Genomic DNA, 16,863 nt, shown 5'->3' with positions numbered 1-16,863 from the left:
AGGGTATGTACTTCGATTTTGGTACAAATTTCCAAAATTCGGTAATCGGCCTCGAATTATAATTTTATTTTCGAGCTTGATCTTCTTGATTCTCTATTTATTTTAATTCTCCAAATGTTGTTTGGGTCATATATTGGTAATAAAAAAGTCACCTTATCGACTATGTTTATTTCAAATGAATTCAGAAAAAAATAAGAGACGATTTAAAATATTTTAAGTTTTGAAATCCATTTTGGAGTTCGGCAATATTCCTTCTGATTTTCTTATTTACTCGTTCAGTTTTTCTAGTTTAATATTGTAACAACTTTTTAAGTCTATACAAATCAGTGTGGAGTGGGTTGATTACTGACTTTTATGTCGCGCCACTCTTAATGTTCTTTAGCGCAGTTCTCGATGTGTCGTATCACTCTTAGCTTGGATGGAAATGGAATTTGTTACAGAGTTGCATTTGGTCTTTCATATTTGTTGTCAGTAATCTAAAAGACATTCTGAAACACATATAAGGAGCCATAATATTTTTTTTTAAATAGTAACACAGAAGTGAAAAGGATCTCGGGTACATTTATCGAGAGCCACAAGTAATTCTTCAAAGAGCCGCATGTGGCTCGCGAGCCGCAGTTTGGCCACCCCTGCTCTAGACTCTTATAATTACTTTAAAAACATATTTCTGTAATTTCAACACAACTCTGACGATGGGGTGTGACACCGCAATAAAATAAGCTTTTCTTTGAGGGAATATACTAAAAACTTATTTGAAAGCTCGCTCATTTGTGTCAAATTACCAGCGATTAGCCTTTGTTTATAGTTTTAGTTGAATAAATTACTGTCATAACACTTCAGGCCTCTCAACTATGCTTAATTGGATAGCCACGTGTGACGTGTGGTGAATAAAATGCGGTACAAGCGTTTTATGGAAATTTATGTAGATGAATTTGAATATCAAATTTTACTAGTTTTACAGGAAAGATTATTGTAATATTCAGTGGTCGTAAATTTTTGTAAATTCTTTTAACTTTTTCTATACTGTATTGGGCTAATTGTGTATTTTATTTTTTTTGTGCTATTATATCAGGAAATCTATTCCGTATAATTTAAATGCTACTGAAGTCCATCGGAATATTATTTTGTATTTTTGGTTCATTACCTTGTGATAATCTTTCCATTTATTGACTCAATATCTTCATAGCTACGGCTCTTTCCCATTTTCACTTAACATCTTTATACACATCGAGGGATACAAAAGTTGTAGGAAGTGGAAAGCATATCTAAAACCTGCTATTTTTGTCCCAGGACGATCCGGCTCGTGAGAATATGTCTATGTCATTAACTTTTCGAGAGTCAACAGACAGATTTTCTGTTACTCTATCGTTATCTTCTTAAGAAAATAAAAAACCTTTTTAACATGTGTCTTTTAGATAGTAATATACCCGACAACTGGCACAATGCTGAAGTAATTATATTGTACAAAAAAGGAACTCCCATGAATTAGAAAATTACAGACCTATAAGCCTTCTTAGTCACTTATACAAACTCCTTACAAGAATAGTAACGAATCGCCTTGAGAAAAAACTTGATTTCTACCAGCCAATGGAGCAAGCGGGATTTCGTACCGGATTTAGAACAAATGATCCCCTACAGAGCATTAAAACGGTAATAGAAAAGACTATCGAATACAATCGACCACTCGTTTTGGCTTTTGTAGATTTCCGTAAAGCCTTTGACACGGTATAATTTGACAAAATTCTGGAAGCACTACAAGCATGCCGCATTGACTACCGATACATAAGGTTAATTTACAATACATACAAGAACGCAACTATGTCGGTGACACTACATAAAAACACGGACCATATCCCATTCGGCAGAGGAGTCCGAGAGGGCGATACCTTATTGCCTAAACTGTTTACCGCAGTACTAGAATATGCTTGTAAAAACTTAACTGGGAAGAGTGAGGCCTGAATATTGACGGTAGAAGATTAACAAATTTGAAATTCGCAGACGACATAGTTTTATTCTCTGACAACTTTAAGGAGATATGTACAAAGCTACATGAACTTCAGTTAGTGTGTGCCAGTGTAGGTCTTAAAATAAACATCTCCAAAACAAAATTCATGACAAACCTAGTACCTAGCGGAAATATCAATATTGGAGACAATGAAGTAGAGCTAGTGGAAAAATACATACATACATACCTTGGACACGAAATAAAGATTACAAGAGACAACCAAATATGCGAACTACGAAGAAGAATAAATCTGACATGGGCAGCCTATGGAAAACTCAAAGACATCTTTAAAAGCGATATACCAATTTCTTTAAAACGTAAAACATTTGACCAATTTGTGTTGCCTGTGATGACTTATGGTGCCGAAACTTTGACATTGACCGCTGCAACTTCTAAAATGCTGCAAATAGCCCAGAGGAAAATGAAAAGGTCAATGCTGAGTATATCGCTTCGTGACCGAGTTAGAAATGAAGACTTAAGATGAAGAACAGGAGTTACCGATGTAATTTTCCGAATTGCCACCCTGAAATGGAACTGGGCCGGACACGTCGCCAGAATCACTGATGGGAGATGGACGAAGAGATTACTTGAGTAGAGGCCGAGATTAGACAAAAGAAGTAGAGGAAGACCATCTACTCGTTGGACTGAGGATCTCAAGAAAATGTCTAGAAATTGGATGCAAAGTGCTCAAAATAGAGCACAATGGACAAAAATGAGGGAGGTCTATGTCCAGCAGTGGACGCAAAGGGCTGGAGGATGATGATGATGATGATCGTTTCGACAACCCAAATTCGTTCCAAAGCAAGATATGGAAGAAAAGTTACAATCCTGATCTCACCTTCATCAGCATGTCTTTAGAGGATCATTGCGTTAGAAAGTTGTATGAGTCCTGTTGCCCCCAAAATACCTTTTAAGCGAAGGTTTAATTTCAAAAAGCGAACTGAAAAAATATACGTATGAATTGGAAACACAAGTGAAAAACATGTAACATAATAGCCCCGATCCCGAAAAATTATAATGCATTCATAAAAATTGTAAAACAAACCTCATGACATGACATGACATACCCAGAGGATGTCAACACCATTACATATTTGGTCGCAACGAGAAAGTAAAAGACGTAATGACAAAATACAATGAAGAATCTAGTAAACATCCATTTAGCTACATTACAGCGAAGATACTGGAGAGATTGTAGCAGATATTGAGCGCCTCAAGACCAAAACGTTAGAACGAGACATAGTAAATGTCGCAAGTAAAATGGATATGGCGCACAGCAGTAAGCAGAGCGAATTAGATGGGCAGGCCACGAGCACAGATTTCATAATAACGAGATACTTGTACGACTGACATGGGAGGAGATTCCTATAGGCAAAAGACCACTAGGAAATCCCAGAATGCCATGGAGTGATAACATCCAAGCAGATCTCCGGAAAATGAACATTCCGTTTGACCTTAGGTTGATGGAAGGTCAAACAAATTGAAAAAAGTTGTAAAGTCAGCCAAAATCCACCCAGGTTGTAACTCTACGCGATGATGATTAGTAAGTAAGTTGTAGTATGATTAAGAAACTAAACGGTAATCCCACTGCGGTGAAACAGCCATGTGTAATAAGTCCAAATCAGATAGCACACCAACTGCTTCTGAATGGCAAAGCAAACCATCGTCGCAAAGCACCAATGTTTATAAGGACTCAAGAATAGAAAACAACTCTCTTGTGAAACCTATGTATCACCAAAGAGCTCAAAAATATCATGGATGTTCTGAAAAATGAAAAATCACCTGGAGTGGACGAAATACTAACAGAGCAAATAAAGCACTTCGGTCCAAACGTGACAATGCGTGCTGAACTGCTCAGCATCTGTACTACCTATCAGATTCCAAAGCAATGGCGCAAATAAAAAATGGTAGCCCTTTTAAAACCCGGGAAAGAACCTGAACTACGGAGTAGCTACCGTCCGATATATCTGCTATGCCACCTGATAAATTGAATGAACGCCCCATTTTGAACCGCATTCAGAAAAATGAGATGCAAAACTAATCTCACAACAAGCAGGCTTCAGGACAGGTAAATCGTGCACAGCCCACGTAATGAACTTAACAGGGTACATTGAGGAGGAATTTGAACAGATAGAGCTAGTGGTGGTTACCTTGATAGACCTCACAGCGGCATATGTTACAATAAACCACAAAACTTTGCGTACTAAGACCAAAATAAAAAGCATATCACTTCTTCTTCTTCTTCAGATGCAAATCCACTAATGGATGAATGAGATCATATTTTCCATTAACTCTGTGTTTCTTGCAATGTATATCAGAGTTGTATGTCGTTAAATCCTGTCCATTGACATATGTTTCGGTGCCAGGACATTATTTGCTTGCGTCCTATTCTCTCTTGTCTTCAATATTACCCTCGATTATAAGTTGAAAGAAGTGGTATTTTCCGTCACATGATGTGATCCATATACGCCATTTTCTTTTTCTTGAAGGTTTTAAAAAGTTGGTGTTATTGGTTGATTCTTTTAAGGTTATCTACATTTGTGACTCTCGCCGTCCATGATATCTTCCATGATATCGCCGTAGGATACGGCAATAAAGCCACATTTCGGAGGCTTCTAATCTGTTTATGTCCCTCGTTTAGCACTTAGTAAACCTTAGTCTCAGTTCAAAATCGAACTCTGAACAGTTCAGTACCTTCCTGAATTTTACGAAAGCTTGTCGAGCTTGCTCAATGCGACATTTTACTTCCCTGTCCGATGCCCAGCCCAGTGTTATGGTGGAGTTTTCAAGTGCATCAAAGTTTCTGGAGATAATCATGAATTTGCATATCACACCTAATATTTTTACTGGTGAATAAAATTAACAAGAATAAAAAACAGCTAGACGCCGTAAAAATGAGTGGCGCAAAAAATATTACGTGGCGCGAAAATGTATTTTTATTTTAATGAAAAACAAAATTATAGTTTTATTTTAAAAGATTCTTTCATAATATTTGCTCAATTTGAAGTAAAACGCGCCACAAAAGAATAACTTTGATACAGTTTGAATTTTGAAACTCTTTTGTGGCGTGTTTAATATTGTGGCGTGTTGGCGTATTTAGCAAATATTATGGAAAAATCTTTTAAAATAAAACTAGAATTTTGTTTTGCATCAAAATGAAAATAAATTTTCGCGCCACGTAATATTTATATCAGATCTATTGTAGCTGGAACATTGTATGCGCCACTCATTTTTACGGCGTTTAGCTGTTTTTTTATTCTTGTATCAGGAGTTTTTTAAAGTTATTTATAAATTAAATGTATGAAGTTGAATGCAATGTTTCTCGATTACACGTTAAGCTTTATAAATGGTCGCCTTTGTCGCATTATCTCCCAAATGATCTAGTGTCCATCGAATGTACACTAGATTTTTTTCTATTCAAAATATATTGAAAAAAATATTGAGATAGCCGGTAAATATACTCGGATTGTCCGTTGCCAGAACAAATTTAGCGTCGTAACCACAACAACTACATAAACCATTTCGGGAATAATCGTTAATTGGATTATACTTTTGTAGCTTAATAACTTATAAACGGCTTAACCGATTTTGATCACTAAACATGAGCTTGAAACGTATTGACAAGTAGTATCTGATGCATCTAAGGTCAAGTATGATAACTAAAGCTATTACAGAAATTATTGAGCTTGAAAAACCGTTTTTCCCATAGGAAATAGATTTGATCAAATTTATGAAGCCTATAACTTATAAATCCGAATTTTCTTGGATATGAGGTATACACCGTTAGATTCCTCTAGAGTCCTTCTACAAACGGCGCAATTCGTAGGTTGAAATTTTGAGTAATTGTCGAAAAACCAAAATTTTCAAAGTTTCTTTTTCAGTTTTTCGGCTATACTGAGCCGTGTGTATGTCTGATCCTGACGGCTTAAACATTATTTGAAAGCATAACTCAACACTATTGATTTGATGTATTTGCGGTTATCCTGTCTCTTCTTGAACCGAAGATATATACCCCCAAAAAATATGCCATTTTGTACTTACCAAGTCCTATAGCTGGCTTATGGTTGGTCAAAATTTAAAAAATACACCGGTTATGAATTGGCCCTGATACCTTCTTCAAACATAGAAAAAAAATTAGATCGGTTTAACTTTTCCACACACATACATATCCACAAACCTTTTCCCTTTTTTAAATAGAAATTGAGTCATAGTTCTTAGCTCGATAACTTTTGAACGGTATAACCGATTTTCAAAATTAGACAAGCGTTGGAAAGGTAATGATCAATACTATTAGAAGCCGCAAAGTTTGGACTTAAATTTTCGAAGTTTTTGGGACGAGAACTAAAAACAGACTATAAATAGGAAGGGCCGTAAAATCCACACCCTTGGACCAAAATGGATGGTTGACATATGAATGGGTGAGTCTTTTCTTGAACTTTAAGGTGGGAGCACAATTTCCAATTCCGTCAGATTTAGAAAATCGAAAATTTCGTGTGTATAGAGTGTCGCGTGTAGGGGTGTGTGTGTGCGCCACTGACGAGAACTGCCGTTCTCTGGTAATTAATCTATCTATGTCGATTTAGATGATAATAATTTTTAAATTTGGAAACGTACTTTTTCGTAATAATTTTCATATAATCCTTTTTTATCTACTCTATTAACCACGAACTCTGGTTTATACGACTGTATATTGCCCCATATAACTGAATATATTCCTAAAATTAATTAACAATTCCTGCATTGCACCGAAGGCCAAATGATACCATCTTACTACAATTCTGATCCATTTCGCAGACATTTCTGAAATTATCAGAAACATGTACTCCTCAGAACGAACTAAACTCCGTAATAATTTTAGTAATTTTAGTAAGAGGGAATTTCGGATATGGGGGTAAAGATATACCGGAGCTATTAAATAGGTCGATTAATATCTTTAAAGGATTAATTTTAGGCAAGGGTGATTGGTCGACTAAAGAGAATATATATTGTTGAAATATTTAGTATATCTCTATAGACCATGGGTGAAGGTTTCCCTCTTGAAATATTTGGTTAAGCTATGAATGTAGCAAAGCAAAGTACGTGAGTTGAAATACATTGTGGTTATGGAAGCTTTCATATTTTTTCACATTCGTATTTTATGAGATATACTACACAGATTACACAGGCCTACAGAAAAAAAATTGTTTTGGTGCCGTGAATCCTTAAGCTGATTTTTACTATATTAGGAGCGATAAATCGAAATATGGATTTCGTTTTTACTTTATCGTACTATATACATAGTATAGTATAATAGTATAGGAGATATAAAGTTATAGGATCGTGCAAAAAAAAATTTTCAGATTTCACTTTTTTTCGACGTTTTGAGTCCCCCTGAGTCTAAAAAGCAAATAAAAAAAACATGTCGGAAGTATGTACGTACGTACGTATGTACGTACGTACGTATGTCGCCACCGCCCAGCAAAAACTACTGGACCGATTTTGATGAAATTCGGTATGAGTAAGTTTAAGAGAATTTTGTCGAGAAACTAAGCTTTAAAAAAAACCTCTTAAAGGGGGGCCGAAATAGGGGGGTTATTTAGGGCCCTATTTTGCAAATTTTGACCGAAATGAATGAAATTCAACTCAAAGTAAGCTCATCGATAGGTAAATAAAAATACGGAAGTTCACATTTCCAAATTCAAAATGGCGGCCAACATGGCCGACCGCCCACCCGACACATTTCCCTATCTAGCTAAAAACTTGTTTAAGATAAGTTTAATTTGAAAAAGTCACTATATAGCCAAAAGATGGGGCTATAAGAAGGATGTTATCGTTTTTCAGAAAAATTTACGGGTTGCCTATATTTAAGGGGTCAAATTTTGACATAAATTTGAAGTAGATTTTCTCAAAAATGGCTCCAAGGAATTTTTTTATTTTTTGATATATTTTTGGTATCCTATCAGTAAATTGAATGACATTAGTCATACATCTTAACTCCCCATAGGAGGGGAGTTATGAATTTTTTATAAAAAAATATTCGAGTGCCCGTAATTTCCTTCTTAATAGAAACTCAAATTTGAAATTTTGCAGACATATAATATGGTACTTTATTATCTATTATCACAATAAATTTTACCAAAAATATGGCTTCCGGTTGAACCGGAAATGAATAAATATTCTTAATTTTTTTAGATACGCCCTATATATATATCCTTTCCAATGACATAAAATTCATTGCTGTAGCTCAAAAACTCGAAAAGTTACGGTAAATAGAAATTTTGGTATAATCTTATGTGTGTCCTCTCTCACGCGTTCATAGCAGAGCATTATTGTAGGGCAGTCAATGAGGGTATTTGGCTCCGAGTTCCATCCTACTACATTGATGTACTTGATATTTTCACAGTAAGTAGGGAATAGCTCAAGAAACAAAATCTACCCTATATACTATGGCGCTTTTTATCTTGGGGCGGTTCCCACTTCTTCAAGGGGGTGGAAAATTTGTTGGTCAAAATAAGCACGGAAGTGGCTAAAGAACCTATTTCTAAGCAAAAACTGGTCTATACTTTTTTTTGAGAACTCAATACTTTTTGAGTTATGCATAGTTGAAAATTGGGCATTTTTATTGAAAAATGACACCTTTTCGGACGGATTTTTTGTGAATACCTTAACAACTATGCGTCGAACTAAAAACACTGTATAAAACATTTTTTAGATTATAAATAATAAAGAGATTCGTTCCTTCGTAAATGTTCTATTTATAATACAAAAAGAGATATGGTAGGTGAAAATAGTTTGTTTTTTGGTGCATGCTCAAATTGGTGTATTCAACTTGAAATAACAGAGGAACGGTAGGTTTTAGGTGTATAATGCTACCAACACCTTTTGTAGTGTTTGAAAAGGCCTTTAAAACGAGCACCGTTAAATGTCGGTTACTTACAAACTAAGCGAGATATGGTGCAAAAAAATATATGACTAATGTACTTTAAGGAAAAATGAAAAGTATATACAGTGCTAGTCAAAAGTCCGTACCCCCCCTCTTATCTTTTGAACGGTTATACCCATAATAGTGAAATTTGGAGGGAGGAAATAAACGGACGTAAGCTTCTTAACTAGTCATGACAGGTGACGTAATAGTGACAGCATGACGTTACAGAGCCACTGTGACCGATAATTTTAAATGGGACCTTATGGCAAGCGATACCTCGTTTGAAAGGTATTCAAAATACCTATTCAGTCATACTAATTTTTTTGGGTTTAAGTTGATTTTGATTTTGCTGAATAAATTAAATAAATATAATATTGTAGCTTCGCATTTAATTAATAAAAATTCAAATGTCCGCCTATGGTTTTTTGTCAAAAAAGTTGACGTTTTTCAATTCTCTAGTAGTTTTTACGACAACATCAACCTTTTTGACAAGTAATCATAGGCGGAATTTAGAATTTTTATTAATTAAATGCGAAACTACAATTTTATATTATTTCATTTATTCATCAAAATTAGCTTAAACTCAAACAAAATTAGTATGTCTGAATAGGTATTTTCAATACCTTTCAAACGAGGTATCACTTGTCATAAGGTCCCATTTAAAATTATCTGTCACAGTGGCGCTGTAAAGTCATCTGTCACTATTACGTCACCTGTCATGACTAGTTAAGAAACTTACGTCCGTTTATTTACTCCCTCCAAATTTCACTATTATAGGTATAACCGTTCAAAAGATATGAGGGGGGGTACGGACTTTTGACTAGCACTGTACATTTAACTCCCCATCCACCATAATTTAAATGCATTGTTTTCCTTCTACAATACAATATAGTGTTATTTCTACTTTCAAAAAGTTGAACGGTTTTAAAATGAATGGTGTTTGTAAAAAATGTGATCAAATTATAGAATGAATTTTTAAATTTTCTTAAAAATCTTCCTTTTTCTCCATGTAATTCGAAAATAAAAATATTTCACCCCTGAGAAGTGGTGGGAACTTCCCCCATGAAAAAGCGCCATAGTGTATAGGATAGACTTTGAATTAGGAGATTGGGCTACTCCCAAAATTTCATTAAAATCCATGCAGTAGGATAGAATTTGGAGATAATATCTTGTTCATAATCTCGCGCATTGACTGGCGTAATCGAAATAGAATGAAATGCAAATATTGTAAACTATTAATTTCTCAGAAAAATGAACTAATTTGAAATGAAAGTATGACTATAATATTCTATTGATTTATGCAATAATCTACACATCTATAGTGTGTCCCCGAAATATGGCGTCGAACATTTTCTCAAATGCAGGAATTAATGATGCGTAGAACTATAAAATACTTTTAAGTACAGTAGGTGTTTCTAAAATATCAAAATAATGAGTAACTTTGTTATTTTTATAGAATGCCAGAATCTAGTACGATAACGATAATAGATCGGTACGATAAAGTTCTCGGGCGGCCCTTCCGTCCAGCGTTTTTTGTATCAGCTCTAGTTTTATGGATATGGCAAAATCCGAAATTAGAGCTTTAATATTTGAGATAATGAAGAATGTGCTATTCAAAAGAATGAACATAGTTAATTAAACTTATTCCTCAGTATATATTTGTTGTCCTCACTGTATTATGCCTTATTTATGCAAGAAATAATACTTTATTATCGTTACATTACTATTTTATAAGGAAATAAAACAGCTTGGAGAGTATTTTTAAACTTTTAAAATGATACATTTACCACTTGTAAACCCATTCAGCCTCCATCTAATAATGGCTCATAGCCCATGGACCATGCTTCGCCTACATAGGAAGGAAGCTTCCCCAGATAAGTATGGAAAAACTTAAAGCTGTAATCTTTGATGGACCACAGATCAGACTTCTTACAGAGGATCCGGCTTTTGTGGGGTCAATGAATGAAGTAGAGAAAAAAGTTCGGCTTTCATTTGTGGATATTATGAAAAATTTTCTGGGAAATCACAAAAGTGAAAACTATGCTGAGCTGGTAAACGGTTTGCTGAATGACTTCCAATCACTTGGATGGAATATGAGCATCAAAGTCAACTATCTTCACAGCCACCTGTACCGTTTTGCTGAAAACTTAGATGACACAAGTAATGAGCAAGGTGAGAGACTTCACCAAGAGATAAAAACCATTGAGGACCGCTACCAAGGAAGACGGGGCATGGGCAGCCTATGGAAAACTCAAAGACATATTTAAAAGTGATATACCAATTTCTTTAAAACGTAAAAAATGTGACCAGTGTGTGTTGCCTGTGGTGACTTATGGTGCCGAAACTTTGACATTGATAGCTACAACTTCTAAAATGCTGCAAATAGCTCAGAGGAAACTGGAAAGGTCAATGCTGAGTATATCGCTTCGTGACCGAGTTGGAAATTAAGACTTAGACTAAGAACATGAGTTACCGATGTAATTTCCCGAATTGACACTCTGAAATGGAACTAGGACGGGCACGTCACCCGAATCAGACATTGGAGGTAGACGAAGAGATTACTTGAGTGGAGGCCGAAAGTAGACAAAAGAAGTAGAGGAAGACCCCCTACTCGTTGGACTGACGATCTCAAGAAAATGTCAAGAAAGTGGATGCAAAGTGCTCAAAATGGAGCACAATGGACAAAAATGAGGGAGGCCTACGTCGAGCAGTGGACGCAAAGGGCTGGAGGAGGAGGATGATGATGATGAAATGGCTTAAAATATACGTATTTTTTATTTTGTTTGGTTTTTATTTTAATTTAGTATATTCATATCAACATATTCGAATTTTAATGCATAAAAGCTGGCATGATCTACGTTATCTTGAAAACTAGAGCTGATAGAACCAAACTAAGGCCATATTCGGAATCAGCACCCCAAATATACCCAACATCAGCTTTAAATACTTTGGCACCAAAAACACTGTAGGCCTGTGTTATCTTTTAATATTTAGAAAAGTAAAAAGTCTAGCAACTAAAGTAAAAAATGTTTCCTGGGAAAGTAAATGCGTATAGTTCAACAAATAACTCCAACAGGGCCAACAAGATCAAGAAAAGCATGTAAAAGAATAAAAATTTGAGAACAAACAGAAAATGAGCTGGTAGAATAGATTCATTAGAAGAAAAATATTGAATCGAACATTGTTCACAACTTTTAACTGAAGCAAGACCGCAACTCATGATACGGGAAGTTGAAGATGCAATTCGAACTCTAAAAAAATGGAAAGCATGCGGAATACTGAACGAATGACTAAGACATAGTCACAAGGTATTTTTCTTCATGTACCATATCCTTTCAGAACGTTGGTTACCATCATAGCTATCCTAATTTTATTCACTGCCACCATAAATAGCATGCTTGTATCAACACCATACAAATCTCGCAAGTTCTTCAACTATGAGGTTCTTCTTCGTCCTGGACTGCGTTTGCCTGCTATTTCTCCTTGCATAATATTTTGCAGCAACCTATATTTGGGACCTCTCATTACATGTCCGAAATACTCCAGCTTTCTCTGCTTGATGCTTTTTATTATCTCATTAGTCTTGCTGAGACGTTCTAGTATTTTCGAGTTCCGAATCTTCTCCACCCAGGTAACTTTTAAAATTCTTTAGGTCGATTTTATTTACAGTCCAGGACTCCACACTGTAAAGTAAGACCGAGAACACGTAGCAGCGAAGTAGGCGGATCCTCAATGCCAATTTTAGGTCTCTGTTACATAACACCTTGGACATTCTTCTAAAAGCATCTCTGGCCTACTCTATCCTAGATCTAATTTCGCCGTGACTTTCTACGTTACAATTTAATTGCTGTCCAAGGTAAACGATTTTATCAACTTGCTCAAGTTTGGTATTATTTACATATGAGGACCCTAGAAGTAAAGGGATATAAGTGACAAAAAATAAATTTTTAGTAAACGCCGTTCAAAGTTCAGCCTTCACTGTAATTGCCATGATTTCTTAATACTAGTTTTTCTTCACCGGTTTAGTAACTGTGGGCATTATAATTATTAGTTTTAACAAGAAATCATAATTTTATTAGCTTTATTCATTTTGGGGCCATTTTTAGGTTGCTAAGTAGCACTTGTGCCCCTTTACTTCTAAGAAATGCAACATAAAGGTAAAAAATGTTAAAAGATTATAAAGTTTCTGTACAAATTTATTCTTCACCATAACACTAATACATAATTGACTTCTGATTCATCGACATCAGTATCGTAATGATGATCCAAATCATCATTTTCTAATTCTGATTCTTCTGAGTTTGCTAGTTCTCCAGCTTGTTGACAATCATATCGCAGATTTGTGAAAAACTTGAGTAGCTAGTAAATTGAGCTACATAGTTGAGTAACTGTTGAATATTTATATATTCAGCTTGCTTATTGAGAGGCCTTCTGCCAATTGGTACTGGCAAGAGATCTGGCAGAAGGACAGAGTTTTTGCCAGATCAGGTGGGTTTCTACTTGTTAGATGTTACCAGCTTCATCCAATGTTGAGGTACATACAGGTCCTTTTGGTTCTTTTCTTTTTAACTCTATTAAACCAAAGTCTTGGTCACACTCATTATAAGAATGGCAAGTTATAAAAAAATGATCTACTTCTTGAATAAGAGTGTTTCTGACAATGTAGAGCCAAAATTTGACTGTCAGATGACTCTTGTTTTGACCTCCACAATTGTCGTTAAATGTAGTTATCTGTTTCACAAATGGCGGAAGGTTTCTGATATAATTTAGGAGACAAGATATTTCCTGATATCCACGTGGCACCTGACCTTCCTGTCACATAAAGAAATGGGTCATTCCAGTCTGTTGGTTATGGACCCCTAAGGTTTACGTCTCTAGTTGCCTTAAATAATATGCTTTAGAAGTTGACACATAAGTCTTTTTCTCTCTGAGCTACATATTTTTCTTCTGCCGAACGTAACTTATTTTTATCTGAAATTTGCCACATATGTCTATATACTTGGACTTTTGAAACTAAGCTAGAACTGAGTAATAAAAATATTTCTAAAAAAGCTTTAATTTACAAGTTTTGCCTGTTTTTCCTCCTTACAGAAATCACAAGTTTGTAGTACTTCAAATTATACTTCTGAGGAAGATACCTTCTATTTGGAGTCTTATTTCTAGTGTAGTGCCTTGTGTAGCTAGGGATATTAATATGTAATATGCTCTTTTATGATTTCAGTTGCCCTTTCAGAAATTTTGTTCGAACTCTTCTTAAAAGCACTGTAATTTATAATAAGATAAAACACTGCAGTGTACAATAAAGTATTACTTTAACAACAAAGTAATATTGCTTTAGAGGAGCTATACAACTACCCATCAAAAATGTTAACAAACTCAACTAACAGTCTGATAGAGTGGAACAGGGGTATAAGCGCACGTATCTCTTCTCTTCGACGCCCTACTCATAGTTGGCTTGGAGGTTAAGTAACTTGCAACTAGAAAGCAGCACCTGTTAGAGTTATCGCTTAGATCTCTTTACCTCCAAATAGAATGAAATATTTCCAGTTCAGTGATGCAGTTATCTCAATATTTACAAAAATGTCACTTATACCCCTTTACTTCTAGGGTCCTCATATTATATAGACGGTTGTATATGCTGTTGTTTACTTATTACGAGTATTTTGGTTTTCCGTATCTTCAGATCCAGACCTGCCTCCCTACAACTCTCAACGACACTATCAAGTATCAAGTGTTTGCAGATCTTCTTGACTAAAAGCTAAGAGTGCTGTATCGTCCGCATATCGCAAATTGTTGATGACTTCACCGTTCACACTTATTCCTTCTTCTTTTTCAGAAAGTGCATTCCTGAAAATTCTTTCGGAGTAAACGTTGAAAAGCAGGGGTGACAAGAGGCGTCCCTGCCGTACTCCTCGTTTAATATTAAGAGCCTGTGATTCCACACCATCTACTAAAACTGATGTTGTTTGATTCCAATACAAATTTGCAATTATGCGAACGTCTCTGCCATCCAAGCCAATGTCTTTTAGATCTTCGATCAATATAGGCTGCTCAACACGATCAAATGCCTTTTGGAAGTCAATAAAACAACAGTGTAGGTCTACAGATATATCTCGACATCTTTGAGCAAGTACGTTTATCCCAAGTTATTCTTCTTCTTCAGGTGCCATCTCCGCTACGGAGGTTAGCAATCATCATAGCTATTTTAATTTTTGAGGCAGTAACTCTAAATAGTTGTTTTGAGCTGCATCCAAACCATTCTCTCAGGTTATTCAGCCATGAAATTCGTCTTCTTCCGATGCTTCTTCTGCCATCTATCTTTCCTTGCATTATGAGTCGCAGGATGCCATACTTCTCGCCCCTTATCACACGTCCGAGATACTGTAGTTTTCTTTCTTTAATTGTAAGTTCAACTTCCTTCTCTTTACCTATTCTTTTCAGTACTTCGTTGTTCGTAACTCTATCTACCCAGGAAAACCTCATAATTCTTCTATAGGTCCACATTTCAAAGGCGTTAAGTCGTCTCATTGTCTCTACATTTAACGTCCATGCTTCCACTCCATAGTATAGTACACTGTATACGTAACATTTTGTTAGGCGTACTTTAAGAGCTAATGTTAAAGCTGTGCTACATATAGGATCTTTTTCATTTTTATAAAATTAGAACGTGCTTTTTCGATTCTGACTTTGATTTCTGCAGTGTAGTCATTCGTAATACCCAATACCCAAGGTATTACGAACAATTAAAAAAATATAGCCCACAAGTATTACGGTAATTGCTAGCGTATATTTTTAGTCTATTCTATAAAGGACCAGACTTACCACTGGAGTGAACAAAAGCACATAATAACGCTCAAGTGTATAGTCTTCATGTCTGGTCATATATCTAATTTATACTATAAGCAGCGAGCAAAAGTACGTGTTAACGAACAGCTGTCAGAGGAGATTGAAATTAGACGTGGGGTGAGATAGGGATGAGTATTGCCGCCAGTTCTTTTTAATGCCTACTCGGAAGAGATCCTAAAAAGAGCTCTTGAGGTTGAAACTGCTGGAATAAAGGTGAGCGGAGTTCCCATTAACAACATTAGATATGCGGATGACACAGTCATCTTAGCCGAAAATTTTGAAGATCTTTAGAAACTGGTGAACAGAATAGCGATGTATGTATAGCCAAGCATACGGTCTAACAATGAACATTAAGAGGACAAAGATATATTTATGAAAATATCTAAAACGCAAAGAAATAACAAGAACCTCTTCATAAACGGAACCAATGTCGAACGAGTAGACGAATATCGGACTGGGACGTTTCGCCGTCGCCGTTTCGCCGTCGCCATTTCGCCGTCGCCGTTTCGCTGTCGAGCCACTTCGCCGTCGGCCGTTTCGCCGTCGAGCCAGTTCGCCGTCGAGCCAGTTCGCCGTCGGCCGTTTCGCCGTCGCCATCCCGGCATTGGTTAAGTTTACAAGAACGTGATAACATACTAACTTTTTTTTATACTAAATGTCAGTGTAAATAAAATGCTGATGTTGGTAGTTAAACCAAGTTATATTTTCGTATTCAACTATACATTGTTTTCGTCTGAAAAATAAAATATTTACAGTATTAAAAATATGACTATTATCAGATTCCCGGAAATAAACCATATTGAGAAAAGGGATTTCAATTTCAATTGTTTTTACTGTATCAAAAATAAAAAACTTCATTATGCAAAAGTGTTCGAAATATAATCGTTCGAAAACCATTCAAAACTTATACAGTGCTAGTCAAAAGTCCGTACCCCCCCTCGTATCTTTTGAACGGTTATACCTATAATAGTGAAATTTGGAGGGAGAAAATAAACGGACGTAAGCTTCTTAACTAGTTATGACAGGTGACGTCATAGTGACAGATGACGTTACAGAGCCACTGTGACCGATAATTTTAAATGGGACGATAATTTTAAATGGCAAGTGA

The 16,863-nt window shown here is 35.7% G+C and overlaps 1 protein-coding gene across 3 annotated transcripts in view; it reads left to right on the top strand.

Moving 5' to 3' along the window:
* The window catches only part of LOC114334209 (band 7 protein AGAP004871), a 688,330-nt gene that overhangs the window by 64,868 nt on the left and 606,599 nt on the right, over positions 1 to 16,863 (top strand). The gene's annotated exons all lie outside the window — the stretch shown is intronic.

This window comes from Diabrotica virgifera, chromosome 9 (genome assembly GCF_917563875.1).
Source record: "Diabrotica virgifera virgifera chromosome 9, PGI_DIABVI_V3a".
Lineage (NCBI taxonomy): Eukaryota > Metazoa > Arthropoda > Insecta > Coleoptera > Chrysomelidae > Diabrotica > Diabrotica virgifera.
This window is presented reverse-complemented; position numbering and strand designations above follow the sequence as displayed.